Here is a 12,946-nt window from a genome sequence, read left to right on the forward strand (position 1 = left end):
AGAGGGATAGATGACCTCATTCTCTGCCTGGCCTCCAGACAGAGATGCCGGACCTTCGGCCCTTACTGTCTGCTTCTGACAAGGCAGACCAGAATCAAGCGCTGAGGCCGAGATGTGATCTTCAGAAGGAGAGAAAGACTCCAGCTGTGCACATGAACACAGCCAAATGCTAAACCCTCCGTCCGCATGAATCTGACAAGCAGAGCCGCACCAGGGCTCCAGCAAAGAAGCCGTTCCCATTACAGGATGAAATACTGATGGAGGCGTGAGGAGGGACAGTCGGGGCTGAAGAAAGGAGCAGAGAAAGAAGGAGAGTAGGGACCACCAGTACACCAGATTGTGACAGTATAATACTAAGTCTCTATTCCATCAGCACACCGCACAGTGACAATACAACACTCAGTATCTATACCATCAACACACCGGACTGTGACAGTACAACACTCAGAATCTATACCTTTAACACACCGGACTGTGACAGTACAACACTCAGTATCTATACCAACAACACACCGGACAGTGACAGTACAACACTCATTATCTATACCATCAACACACCAGACTGTGAAAGTACAACACTCAGTATCTATACCATCAACACACTGGACTGTGACAGTACAACGCTCAGTATCTATACCATCAACACACCAGACTGTGAAAGTACAACACTCAGTATCTATACCATCAACACACCGGACTGTGGCAGTACAACACTCACTATCTATACCAACAACACACCGGACAGTGACAGTACAACACTCAGTATCTATACCATCAACACACCAGACTGTGAAAGTACAACACTCAGTATCTATACCATCAACACACCGGACTGTGAAATTACAACAATCAGTATCTATACCATCAACACACCGGACTGTGACAGTACAACACTCAGTATCTATACCATCAACACACCAGACTGTGAAAGTACAACACTCAGTATCTATACCATCAACACACCGGACTGTGGCAGTACAACACTCACTATCTATACCAACAACACACCGGACAGTGACAGTACAACACTCAGTATCTATACCATCAACACACCAGACTGTGAAAGTACAACACTCAGTATCTATACCATCAACACACCGGACTGTGAAATTACAACAATCAGTATCTATACCATCAACACACCGGACTGTGACAGTATAACACTCATTATCTATACCATCAATACAAAAGACTGCGATAGTATAATAATCAACACACCAGACTACTGTGACAGTGTAATACTCAGTATCTTTACCATCAGAACACCGGACTGTGGCAGTAAACACAGTAAATGTTATCAACACACCAGACTGAAAAAGAATAACACTCAGTATCTGTACAACAAACATACTGGACTGTGACAGTATAACACTTAGTATCTATACTATCATCACACCAGACTGTGACAGTATAAGATTCATTACCTATACCATCAATACAAAAGACTGTGACAGTATAATTCTCAACACCCCAGACTACTGTGACAGTGTAATACTCAGTATCTATACTATCATCACACCAGACTGTGACAGTATAAGATTCATTACCTATACCATCAATACAAAAGACTGTGACAGTATAATTCTCAACACCCCAGACTACTGTGACAGTGTAATACTCAGTATCTATACCTTCAATACACCAGACTGTTACATTATAATACTCAGTAACTATATCATCAATATAAAAGACTCTGACAGTATAATACTTGGTACTTTTATCATCAATACACAAAATTCTGATAGTTTAAAGCTTGTTATTTATACCATTGATACACCAGGCTGTGTAAGTATAATACTCAGTAGCTATACCATCAATACCAAAGACTGTGTAGTATAATACTCAACACACCAGACTGTGACAATGTAATACTCAGTATCTATAGCTTCAGCGCCACAGACTGTGGGGCAGATTCACAGAACTAACTTAAGACAAAATCCTAAACTCACTACTATTGATATTCACAGAAGTTAGGATTTTGTTTTATGTTTGTCTTAAGACAAACTTAAGACAGACTTAAGACAGTCTTAAGACAGGCTTAAGTCATACTTTAGACAAACTTAAGACAGACTTACAGGCTTAAGACAGACTTAAGACAAATTCCTAACTTAAGTCTGGCTTAAGTCTGTCTTAAGTCTGTCTTAAATCTGTCTTAAGTTTGTCTTAAGACAAATTTAAGACAAAATCCTAACTTCTGTGAATACCAAAAGTAGTAAGTTTAGGATCTTGTCTTAAGTTAGTTCTGTGAATCGGGCCCTGTGATATTATAGTATTCAGTAACTATATCATCAATACACCAAACCATGACAGTATAGTACTCAGAATCTATACCATCAATACAAAAGACTGTGACAGTATAATGCATGGTACCTATGGAGTAGTTTCTTACCTCTATGTCCAGTTCTGTAGTAGGGGATCTCTGTGTATAGTCATAACCTGTGAATAGTCCCGCCCATGTGCGTGGACCCCAGAGCAATAAAAATAGTCTCTTAAGTCGTCTTCTTCTGCAGTCCTGCATAGACACTTCAGAGAAAATGAAAGACAAATAATGTATCCTGAAACTAACATGGCTACATTGGCCAGCACTTCATCCTGAAGTGAAAAAGGATAGCCAAATAATATAGAAATGTACACATTTTACAGAGTTTCACACATAGAGAAACTCCCCTTCACAAAAATCCTTTATCATGATAGAGAGGAAGGGTTGGACAGACAAGCCCCATAGGCTGCCATTATGTGTCTGGAAAAGGGAGACCTTGCCTTTAAGGAACCCTCCATAGACCCTTGGTATCCCATGATGCACAGCCAAAGGCAAGTTACTTTCACTTCTTTTTGAAGGTCGCTTAGAGCCAGGCCTGTAGCATCCAGGAAAAAAAAATTCTTCTACCAGGGAGGAGGGCGGGTTGCTTATGACTATAACAGAGATACCCCTACTACAGAACTGGAGTTACAGGTAAGAAACTACTCCTTCTGTAGTAGGGGAACTCTGTGTATAGTCATAATCTGTGTATAGAATGGCAAGCCCATCCAACAACCAAATCCAGCGGTGGAAGAAAACTAAAAGGAAAAACCTTACTGAGCAAATAAATTCCTCAGCGAAGCCTGCCCAACTTGCGCATCTGTCCTGGCATCAGAATCCAGGCAGTAATGCTTCGCAAATGTGTGGAAAGACTTCCACGTAGCCGCCCTACAGATGTCTGCAATGGGAACGTTTCGTAGCAGAGCTGCTGTAGCCGCTTTGCTCCTAGTCGAATGAGCCTTAGGCTTACCCCTAGAGTCTTGTTAGCCTTCTGGTAGCATAGTTGTATACAGGACACAATCCATCTAGATATGGACTGTTTGGAGGTGGCAAGCCCAGTCCTGACTGAACCGTAATTCAGAAACAACTGATCCGACCTACGAATGTCTTTGGTCTTATCCAAGTAGAATTTCAACACCCACGTCAAGTGAATGAAGGGACCTCTGCACGGAGAGGAAGGATGTTGAAAAAATGTCGGTAATGTGATCGTCTGGTTGACATGGTAATCAGATATCACTTTAGGGAGAAACTTAGGGTGAGTCCTCATGACAACCTTGGAAGCCTAAAATACAGTATAGAGCGTCCGCCTGAGCATTCTGCACACCTGGAAGATGGGTAGCCGTTATCGTCAGTCCTCTGGCTAGCAGCCAGTGCCAGATCGCTTGCGCTTCCTGAGACAGTGTGCGCAATCTCGAGCCTCCCTGCTTGTTGAGGTAATACATTGTGGTCGTATTGTGCATCTGTACAAGCAGGGAGTTGGTCCGGAAGGACGGATGAAAGGCCTTCAGTGCCAAATGAACAGATCTGAGTTCCAGAAAATTTATATGTACGTGGACTCCGCCTGTGACCACGTACCTTGGATCTGCAGATGGTCCGAATGCGCTCCCCAGACCTGGAGAGAAGCATCCGTCACAATGGTCTGTATTGGAATGTCCTTGTGGAATAGAACCACCTTGAGGAGATTCTATGCTGAACACCACCGATTCAGGGACTGCTGAGGGTGCTGAGACAGTGTGATCCTGTCCTCCCACCTCCCTCTCTTCTGGTCCCATTGATCCTCCAGACATTCCTGCAGCGGTATCATGTGGAGGCGTGCATGTGGTGTGGGGAAGATGCAAGAAGCCATCGACCCCAGGAGAGACAACACTGTCCTCACCGTCGTTGAAGGAACGGACATGAGAGTCTGAGCCTTCCGAAGGATCGATAAGCGTAGCTCCTCCAAAGGACACACGCTTGTTCTGAGAGTATCGATGGAGGCTCCCAAGTACTGCAGACACTGAACAGGAGTCGAGACAGACTTGGACATGTTGATGTGCAGACCCAGTTGGTTCAACAGAACAGCCGTCCTGTTGAAATGCTATTGCGCTTCATGGAAGGTGGAGGCTTTGATCAACCAGTTGTCCAAGTACGGGTAGACAAACACCGTTTTCTTCCTCAGGTGTGCCGCCACCACCACCATGCATTTCGAAAATGTTCTGGGTGCAGATCTCAGACCAAACGGAAGTACGGTTTACTGATAGTGGTTGTTGCCGACTAGGAAACGCAAGAAATTCCGATGTTTGTGTGCAATGGGCACATGGAAGTACGCATCCTGCAGATCTATTGCGCAAAGCCAGTCTCCTCGATGCAGCTGAGGATAAATCTGTTGCAAGGACAGCATGCAAAATTTCTCCCTCCGAATCCATTTGTTAGCATGTTGCAAATCCGGAATGGATCTGAACTTGTTTTTGTCCTTTTTGCGCACAGGAAAGAACCTTGAGTATAGACCCTTTCCCCTTTGAAACAGAGGGACGCTTTCTATTGCCCTTTTTCTTAACAGGGTATCGGCCTCCGCTTGAAGTTCGTGCAACAGGTACTGCGAGCGAACCGGTGGTATCGCTGGAGGAGGGCTTAGAAAACGTAGACTGTATCCATTGCAAACAATATTCAGCACCCACTTGTCCTAAGTAATTTTTCTCCACTCTGCCGGGTAATTCTGAATGCTTCCCCCCACTGGAGAGGGGGGAAGTAATCCCTCAGGGCTTAGACCCAGCCGGGCCCTTATTCCCCGATGCGGATTGCTGGTTGCCTCTGCCCCTCTGACGCTTCTGGAAGGGCTGCCTCTGGTATTGTTGTTGTAGCTGTTGCTGTTGTCTAGCTTGGCAACCCTGCCCTCGGTGGAATTGCTGGGAGGAGTAGTAGCTTTGGTATGGACGGAAAGACTTCCGCTGCTCTTTCGGCTTCTCCAAGCCGACAGCCTTCAGCGTTTCAACTTCCGCCTTCATGCGGGCCATTTCTTCATCCGCATGGGTCCCAAACAGGGTGGATCCTGAGAAGGGCAAATTGGCAATCTGCTGTTGCGCCTCCGGTTTCAGGGAGGTAAGTCGCAACCAGGAATGGCGTCTCAAGTTCACCCCGTGGCAGTACCCATGAGCTGCCAGGAGAGAGGTGTCTGCAGCCGCGCTGATGATTTGGTTGGAAACATCATGCCTTCATTCAAGATTTCTTGAAAATCTTCCCTTCTGTTCCTGGGGAGGAGCTCAATGAATTGTTGAAGTGACTCCCATAGCGACCGGTCATAGCGACCCAAAAGCGCAGTTGAACTTGCTGCTTTTATGGAAGTGGCCGCTATACTGCAGACCTTCCTTCCTGCCGAATCCATTTGGCGCCTCTCCTTGTCTGGAGGGACCGTAGACAAAGGAGCAGTAGAATGTTGCTTCTTGGTTGCTGTCAAAATGACCGAGTCCGGTGCAGGGTCCATTCTCGGAAATGCCGGATCCGAATCCAGTCGAGATGGAGCAGACTTCACCGAAGCAGGCGTAAGGAACAGCTCCATGGCAGGTTCCTCCAACCCTGGCACCAACACTAGTAACGGACGAGAGAGGTGCCTACCCTGCAGCGTTTCGAATATGACAGAGGTGGACGGGGTAGGCACCGTCAGTGTTATCCCTAGTTTCGCTGCTCCCCTCAGCAGCACATCCTGGAACGTCACAATGTCATCCACTGGTGAAACTCTCGTTGGCGGAGAGTCCGACAAGGTAGGTGAATACCTCCTGTCATTGGAAGAGTCTGTGTATCTGACCCATGAACCTTCTCTACAACGGCGATGTCGCGATCTGGTCGAAGATCTGCGCCCATTGCGAGAGCGGTGTCTCCCCGTGATCTTGGTCTCCTGGGCGCCACTGGAACCACCAGCACAGGAGGTTGCGGAAGAGGCGGAGGTTGAGCCGGAATCAATGGCCTCGGTTCTGGAGGCGAGGAGGCGGTGGCAGAAGTGGAAGAGGAGGCAGAGGAGGAAGCGGTGGAGGTATTTGAGGAAGAGGCGGAGGAGGCGGAGTAGGTGTCCTAGGCCGTGAAGGAGAGTAGTCAGAGTCCGAGGACCGTAGTACTCTCCTTTTCTTACGAGCAGGAGGTGCTCTGGAAGTCGACTTCCCAGATGAAGAGCACGGGGCCACTGCGACCGGGTACTCTCTGATGTGGAAATGCTTACCACAGAGGATGAACTTCTACTAGACACTGTTCTGGGCGTCGGTTTTCTCTTCGACGCTGACATACGCCGCGACTTCGACTCCTTCCTCGATGTCGATCCTCTACCTGACGTTGATCTTCTCCTTGACATCGATCTCTCCTTGACGTCGATCGTCTCCTTGACATCGATCTTCGCGTTGACGGTAAACGGCGGTGTCGCCTCGACGGCGAGCGCAGATGACTCCGGGACTCAGCACGATGACGATGGTGTGTCGACGTAGTCTGTGAAGTCCTCAATGTTGACCTCGTCCGCGGTCTCGACGTCCTTCCCCTCGACGCCGAGCGTCGACGTCGCTTCAACCCAGAGCCCTGGGTCTACGGGGAGCATATATTAGTCATACCTCTCAACGTCTTAGCCATCGACGTCGACTGGGACCGGTGCTGTTTCTAGGCCTTCTCTTGACTGGAGAGCCCCCCAGAGGCCGATGCACGGGCAGAGGAAGAAGATAGAGTTCCTCCATGCCCAGAGGTCCCACCTGCATCCTGATGTCTTCTCTGCTCCAGGCCTTGAAGATGGTTCTTCTCCCTGTCACACAGTGTCCTCCTAGAGAAAGTTTGACAAATATCACAGGAATCAGGAACATGTGTAGATGGAAGAAAGAGTACGCATACTCTGTGTGGGTCTGACTTGGCGTTCTTCCTACCACACTCATGGCACTTGTCGAATAAAGCTGGCATTTCGACAGGAAAGAGGTGGACTAACAGCTCAAAAAAGAAGCAAATGGAAGATAAAGGCCCCAGACGTCGAATGAAAAACTAATTAGGTCAAAAAAGCTCCAAAAATTGAAGTAATACCAATAAAGGTAGAGCTCAATGCTCCAGGGTCCTGCTAGCAGGAGCCGGAAAAAATAACTAATAGTAACTTGCCTTTGGCTGTGCATCATAGGATACCGAGGGTCTCTAGAGGGTTCCTTAAAGGCACGGTATCCCTTTTCCAGACACATAATGGCAGCATATGGCGCTTTTCTGTCCAACCCTTCCTCTCCATCATTATAAAGGATTTTTGTGAAGGGGAGTTTCTCTATGTGTGAAACTCTGTAAAATGTGTAAATTTCTATATTATTTGGCTATCATTTTTCACTTCAGGATGAAGTGCTGACCAATGTAGCCTTGTTAGTTTCAGGCTGCATTATTTGTCTTTCATTTCCTCTGAAGTGTCTATGCAGGACTGCAGAAGAAAACGATTTAAGAGACTATTTTGATTGCTCCGGGGTTCACGCACCTGAGCAGTACTATTCATAGATTATGACTATACACAGAGATCCCCTACTACAGAAACCATCAATACATCAAATGTTGATAGTACAATACTCAGTATCTATACCATTAATACACCAGACTGTGTAAGTATAATACTCAGTATCTATACCACCAATACAAAAGACTGTGACAATATAATACTCAGTATCTATATCGTCACTACTCAATATGATGACAGTATAATGCTCAACACACCAGACAGCAACAGTATAACACTCACTATCTATACCATCAATGCAAAAGACTGTGTCAGTATAATACTCAGTACCTACACCATCAATACACTAAATTTGAATAGTTTAATACATAGTATCTATACCATCAATACACCAGACTGTTAAAATGTAATACTTAGTATCTATACCATAAATACAAAAGACTGTGACAATATAATACTCAACACACCAGACTGTGACAGTATAATACTCAGTATCTGTACCCTTCATACACCAGACTGTGACAGTATAATACTTTATCTATACCATTAATACAAAAGACTGTGACAGTATAATATTCAACAGACCAGACTGTAACAGTATATTACTCTGTATTTATACCTTCAATACACTGCACTGTAACAGTGTAATACTCAGTAATCAAACCTTCAATATACTAGACCGTGGCAGTAAAATATTCATTCTCCATACCATTAACACTCCAGACTGTGACAGTATAATACTTAGGGCCTGACTTAGATCTTGGTGGAACTACCACCAAGTACTCCATCAAGCTGATGGCGGTCCACTCAGCGTAATTAGATATTGCGGCAACAGACAGGAGACCGCCGCGGCAGCAGTCTTCTCTGTTTGCTAACAGTATTCCATTGCTGTTATGCAGGTGGGATTACGCTGAGCTGATTTAGATGTTTCTGTTGTGCTGCCGGCAGAGTACTGACAGAGGGAGGCCATGGTGGTATTGTCAAAATGTACATGTAGGTAATGTGTACTGCCCATTTTTGTCACATATAGCAATACACACCAACTACATACACACACTATTGAATGTACATCCACACCCACCACAAAAGCCTACCTTAGACTCAGGTGACAATGGGGTGGCTGAGCATTGTGTAATCTCAGCCACTGGCAAGCACTCAGACCGCATCCCAATGCATTATTATTTTTTACCTACCGTACCACGTCAGTTTGAACCCAAATCAGTCTTGACCCTGCTTCTCATGAGAACAGTCCAGCCTAACTGTCAGGCCATGTCCTCCCTGTAGGAAAGTGGGTTATTATATATACAGTGAGGCTGGTTAGGCTTCACTATCTAATATTATCATGTTACACCAAATAGGTCCTTTGGAGTCGCACTAATACATCTCTAGCTCAGTTCTGGTAGTGTGACACAGAGCAGTCAGGCTTTACTATAGGAACATGTGTTAAGCATTTCAGGGTACTAACATTAATGATAAGTAATTGACCCAACTTAAAGGAAATATGACAACACTTTATAAAAATAAAGCTGGTTAATATATAAGTTTAGATACCAAAAAAACACAATTGGATGAGTATAACCAGAGTTATGGATTTTTAAATGAAAAAATTAATCAAAGCATTTCACTCCTGCGAAACTTTAACATTGCGGTCAATAAGGAAATGGACTAATGACAATCAGTCACTTGCAGGTTGAGTTCAGTAGAACCCAATGAGGGTGAGGTCGGTCCCAGGACCAGGATCGGACAGTCGGATGATTTTTACCTGGTTTGTAAGGCCCAGGTGCAGTGTTGTACGGCCTATCCCTGGTGCTGAAGTGGGAGCAAGTTTTACTGCTTAGACAGTATGGGGGTGCGCTAGACTGGTGAATCTGCCCTGGGTGTCTGTGTGCCTGGCAATACATGGATAATGCCGTAATGAGCAGTGTGTGCATGGTGAGTGCATGTGTTGGGTGTATGTGTGTCTATGAGTGGTTCAATACATGGAAGATATAGTACTGTGCACTGCATGTGTGTATGCTTATCAGTATGTGTTCTTATCAGTGATACAGTACATGAGGTATACAGTGCTGTGTAGTGTGTGTGGGTTGTATACATGTACTGGGTGTATATGTTCCTGTGGATGGTACAATACATTAAAATCCCTGGTCCCATTTTGGGAGACTCACAAAGAATGAAAGAGGTATTTGCACAGCTGTTACTAATCCAGTTTCCAACAGGGTTAAGCAATAAGGCGTGCGCCAGGGGTAAACGCTGTCTGGACCGGTCAGCGTGTAATGAAAGACTAATACAAGGCTACCCCTGATGAGAGGTAGACCCCCCCAGTGCACTGCGTAGAAAAGACACACAGGTCTAATGATATAAAGCAGACTTCATATGCAAGTTCAATCCAAAAGATTTACTGATTCATCATGATTTGGTCCGTATACATTATGTTCATGTATTGGTCATCGTGATCCAAATGTAAGTATTATTTATCATCAACAGAATAACAGTCCGAAATTCACAGATCCCAATGCATTTCGGGCTAAAACAAAGCCCTTCCTCAGGGGATAGCTCTACAAACAAAAGAAATACCATGATCAGATCTCATGCACGTGCCATCTTAAACCAAAAAGATAACCCATAGGGGGTAACATGCACATAAAATGAAACATGGGGTGTGCTCAATATAACAACCAAACTTCCCACTGTGCGTGTATCCAGAATGAAAAGCGTGTAAAACGTAGAAAGTATGACAGAAAGATCATCTTAACGTGCAGGAAGCCAAGTGCCCTCCGTGATACATGAAGCTAGAAATAGCCTCGTGAAGATGGACTGATGAACCCAGTGACCCCATATGAATCCCAGATAGAAAGCCAATAGTATAACCAAAACAGCGTTAAAGAACCCATTATCCAAAGATGTGACCCGTCTATATCACACGCGGTTAGCAAGGCAGCGAACGAAAGCTAAAAACAATAAACGGGTCCCCAACAGGAGGTACTCACGATATGCGCTGGAAACGCAATCGAAATTAAACATGCAGGATCACGAAGCAAACGCGCCGAGGGTGAAACCGATATAGAAGCATGCGTGTAAACACAAAAGATGGACTGTGAGTCACATAGGTGCGAGCGCCATCTTGGAATGGTGAAACCAACATTCAACAAGTAAAACGAAGGAATACTCTAAAACATAAAGGACAGAATACCATGGTAAAATAAAACACAAAGGAAACACAGTGTGGAAACACATATGAGAACAAAAGGAAGACGCACAATAATCGTAAAAGTGACAAACACGTGTGGTATGAAAAACAGTCATAAAGATTCACAAATAACATAGAAATTCCATGCGATCATTGAGCCCGTGCGGCTGCATGGTCGCCATGTAACGAATCCAGAAGTTTTCCCTCTTCAATAAAGTTTTTTTGTTGTCGTGTGTCACTGGAACCTGTTCCAAAATGAGAAATTTCAACTGTGCAACAGTGTGATTGTGTTCCAGAAAGTGTGCAGCAACGGTAGATCTTATGTTGCCTGTCCTTATGTTGCTCTTATGCTCCAACAAGCGTGTCCTGACTTTCCGTTCGGTGTGTCCAACGTAACACTTGCCACATGGACACTTCAAAAGGTAGATGACATTCATAGAATTGCATGTAGCATTCACCTGTAATTTTATAGGATAACCCTTCATGGGGTGGTTGACGACATTCCCCTGGATGCAATTATTACAGTTACTGCAATTATAACAAGGGCCTAGGCCCTTGTAGGTGACAGGTTGACCATCGGATTTGGGTTTGCATAGCATTTCTTTCAAGTTTCTTCCCCTAGTGTATGCAAACATGGGTTGTTGTGTGAAGGCTCCCTGGAAATCAGGTTCCAAACTCAGTAGTGTCCAGTGTTTGACAATGATGTTTTTGAACTGTTTACTCAAGTTCGAGTATTTGGATACTACTACCATTCTGGAATTCTCAGTTCTGGTGCGTGCCTGTAGTAATTCGTCACGGGTTATGTTCCCACATCGGGTAACTGCCTTTTGTAGAGTTTGTGGCGGATAGCCACGAGCCTTAAACCTCTCAACCATGTTATTCATTTCGACCTTGCAGGTCTCTGGAGTTGTAACGATGCGTTTAACGCGCATCAATTGAGACATGAGTTGAAATTTCTCATTTTGGAACAGGTTCCAGTGACACACGACAACAAAAAAACTTTATTGAAGAGGGAAAACTTCTGGATTCGTTACATGGCGACCATGCAGCCGCACGGGCTCAATGATCGCATGGAATTTCTATGTTATTTGTGAATCTTTATGACTGTTTTTCATACCACACGTGTTTGTCACTTTTACGATTATTGTGCGTCTTCCTTTTGTTCTCATATGTGTTTCCACACTGTGTTTCCTTTGTGTTTTATTTTACCATGGTATTCTGTCCTTTATGTTTTAGAGTATTCCTTCGTTTTACTTGTTGAATGTTGGTTTCACCATTCCAAGATGGCGCTCGCACCTATGTGACTCACAGTCCATCTTTTGTGTTTACACGCATGCTTCTATATCGGTTTCACCCTCGGCGCGTTTGCTTCGTGATCCTGCATGTTTAATTTCGATTGCGTTTCCAGCGCATATCGTGAGTACCTCCTGTTGGGGACCCGTTTATTGTTTTTAGCTTTCGTTCGCTGCCTTGCTAACCGCGTGTGATATAGCCTGGTCACATCTTTGGATAATGGGTTCTTTAACGCTGTTTTGGTTATACTATTGGCTTTCTATCTGGGATTCATATGGGGTCACTGGGTTCATCAGTCCATCTTCACGAGGCTATTTCTAGCTTCATGTATAACGGAGGGCACTTGCCTTCCTGCACGTTAAGATGATCTTTCTGTCATACTGTTTCTACGTTTTACACGCTTTTCATTCTGGATACACGCACAGTGGGAAGTTTGGTTGTTATATTGAGCACACCCCATGTTTCATTTTATGTGCATGTTACCCCCTATGGGTTATCTTTTTGGTTTAAGATGGCACGTGCATGAGATCTGATTATGGTATTTCTTTTGTTTGTAGAGCTATCCCCTGAGGAAGGGCTTTGTTTTAGCCCGAAATGCATTGGGATCTGTGAATTTCGGACTGTTATTCTGTTGATGATAAATAATACTTACATTTGGATCACGATGACCCATACATGAACATAATGTATACGGACCAAATCATGATGAATCAGTAAATCTTTTGGATTGAACTTGCATATG

This window comes from Lissotriton vulgaris, chromosome 1_1, assembly GCF_964263255.1.
Source record: "Lissotriton vulgaris chromosome 1_1, aLisVul1.2, whole genome shotgun sequence".
Lineage (NCBI taxonomy): Eukaryota > Metazoa > Chordata > Amphibia > Caudata > Salamandridae > Lissotriton > Lissotriton vulgaris.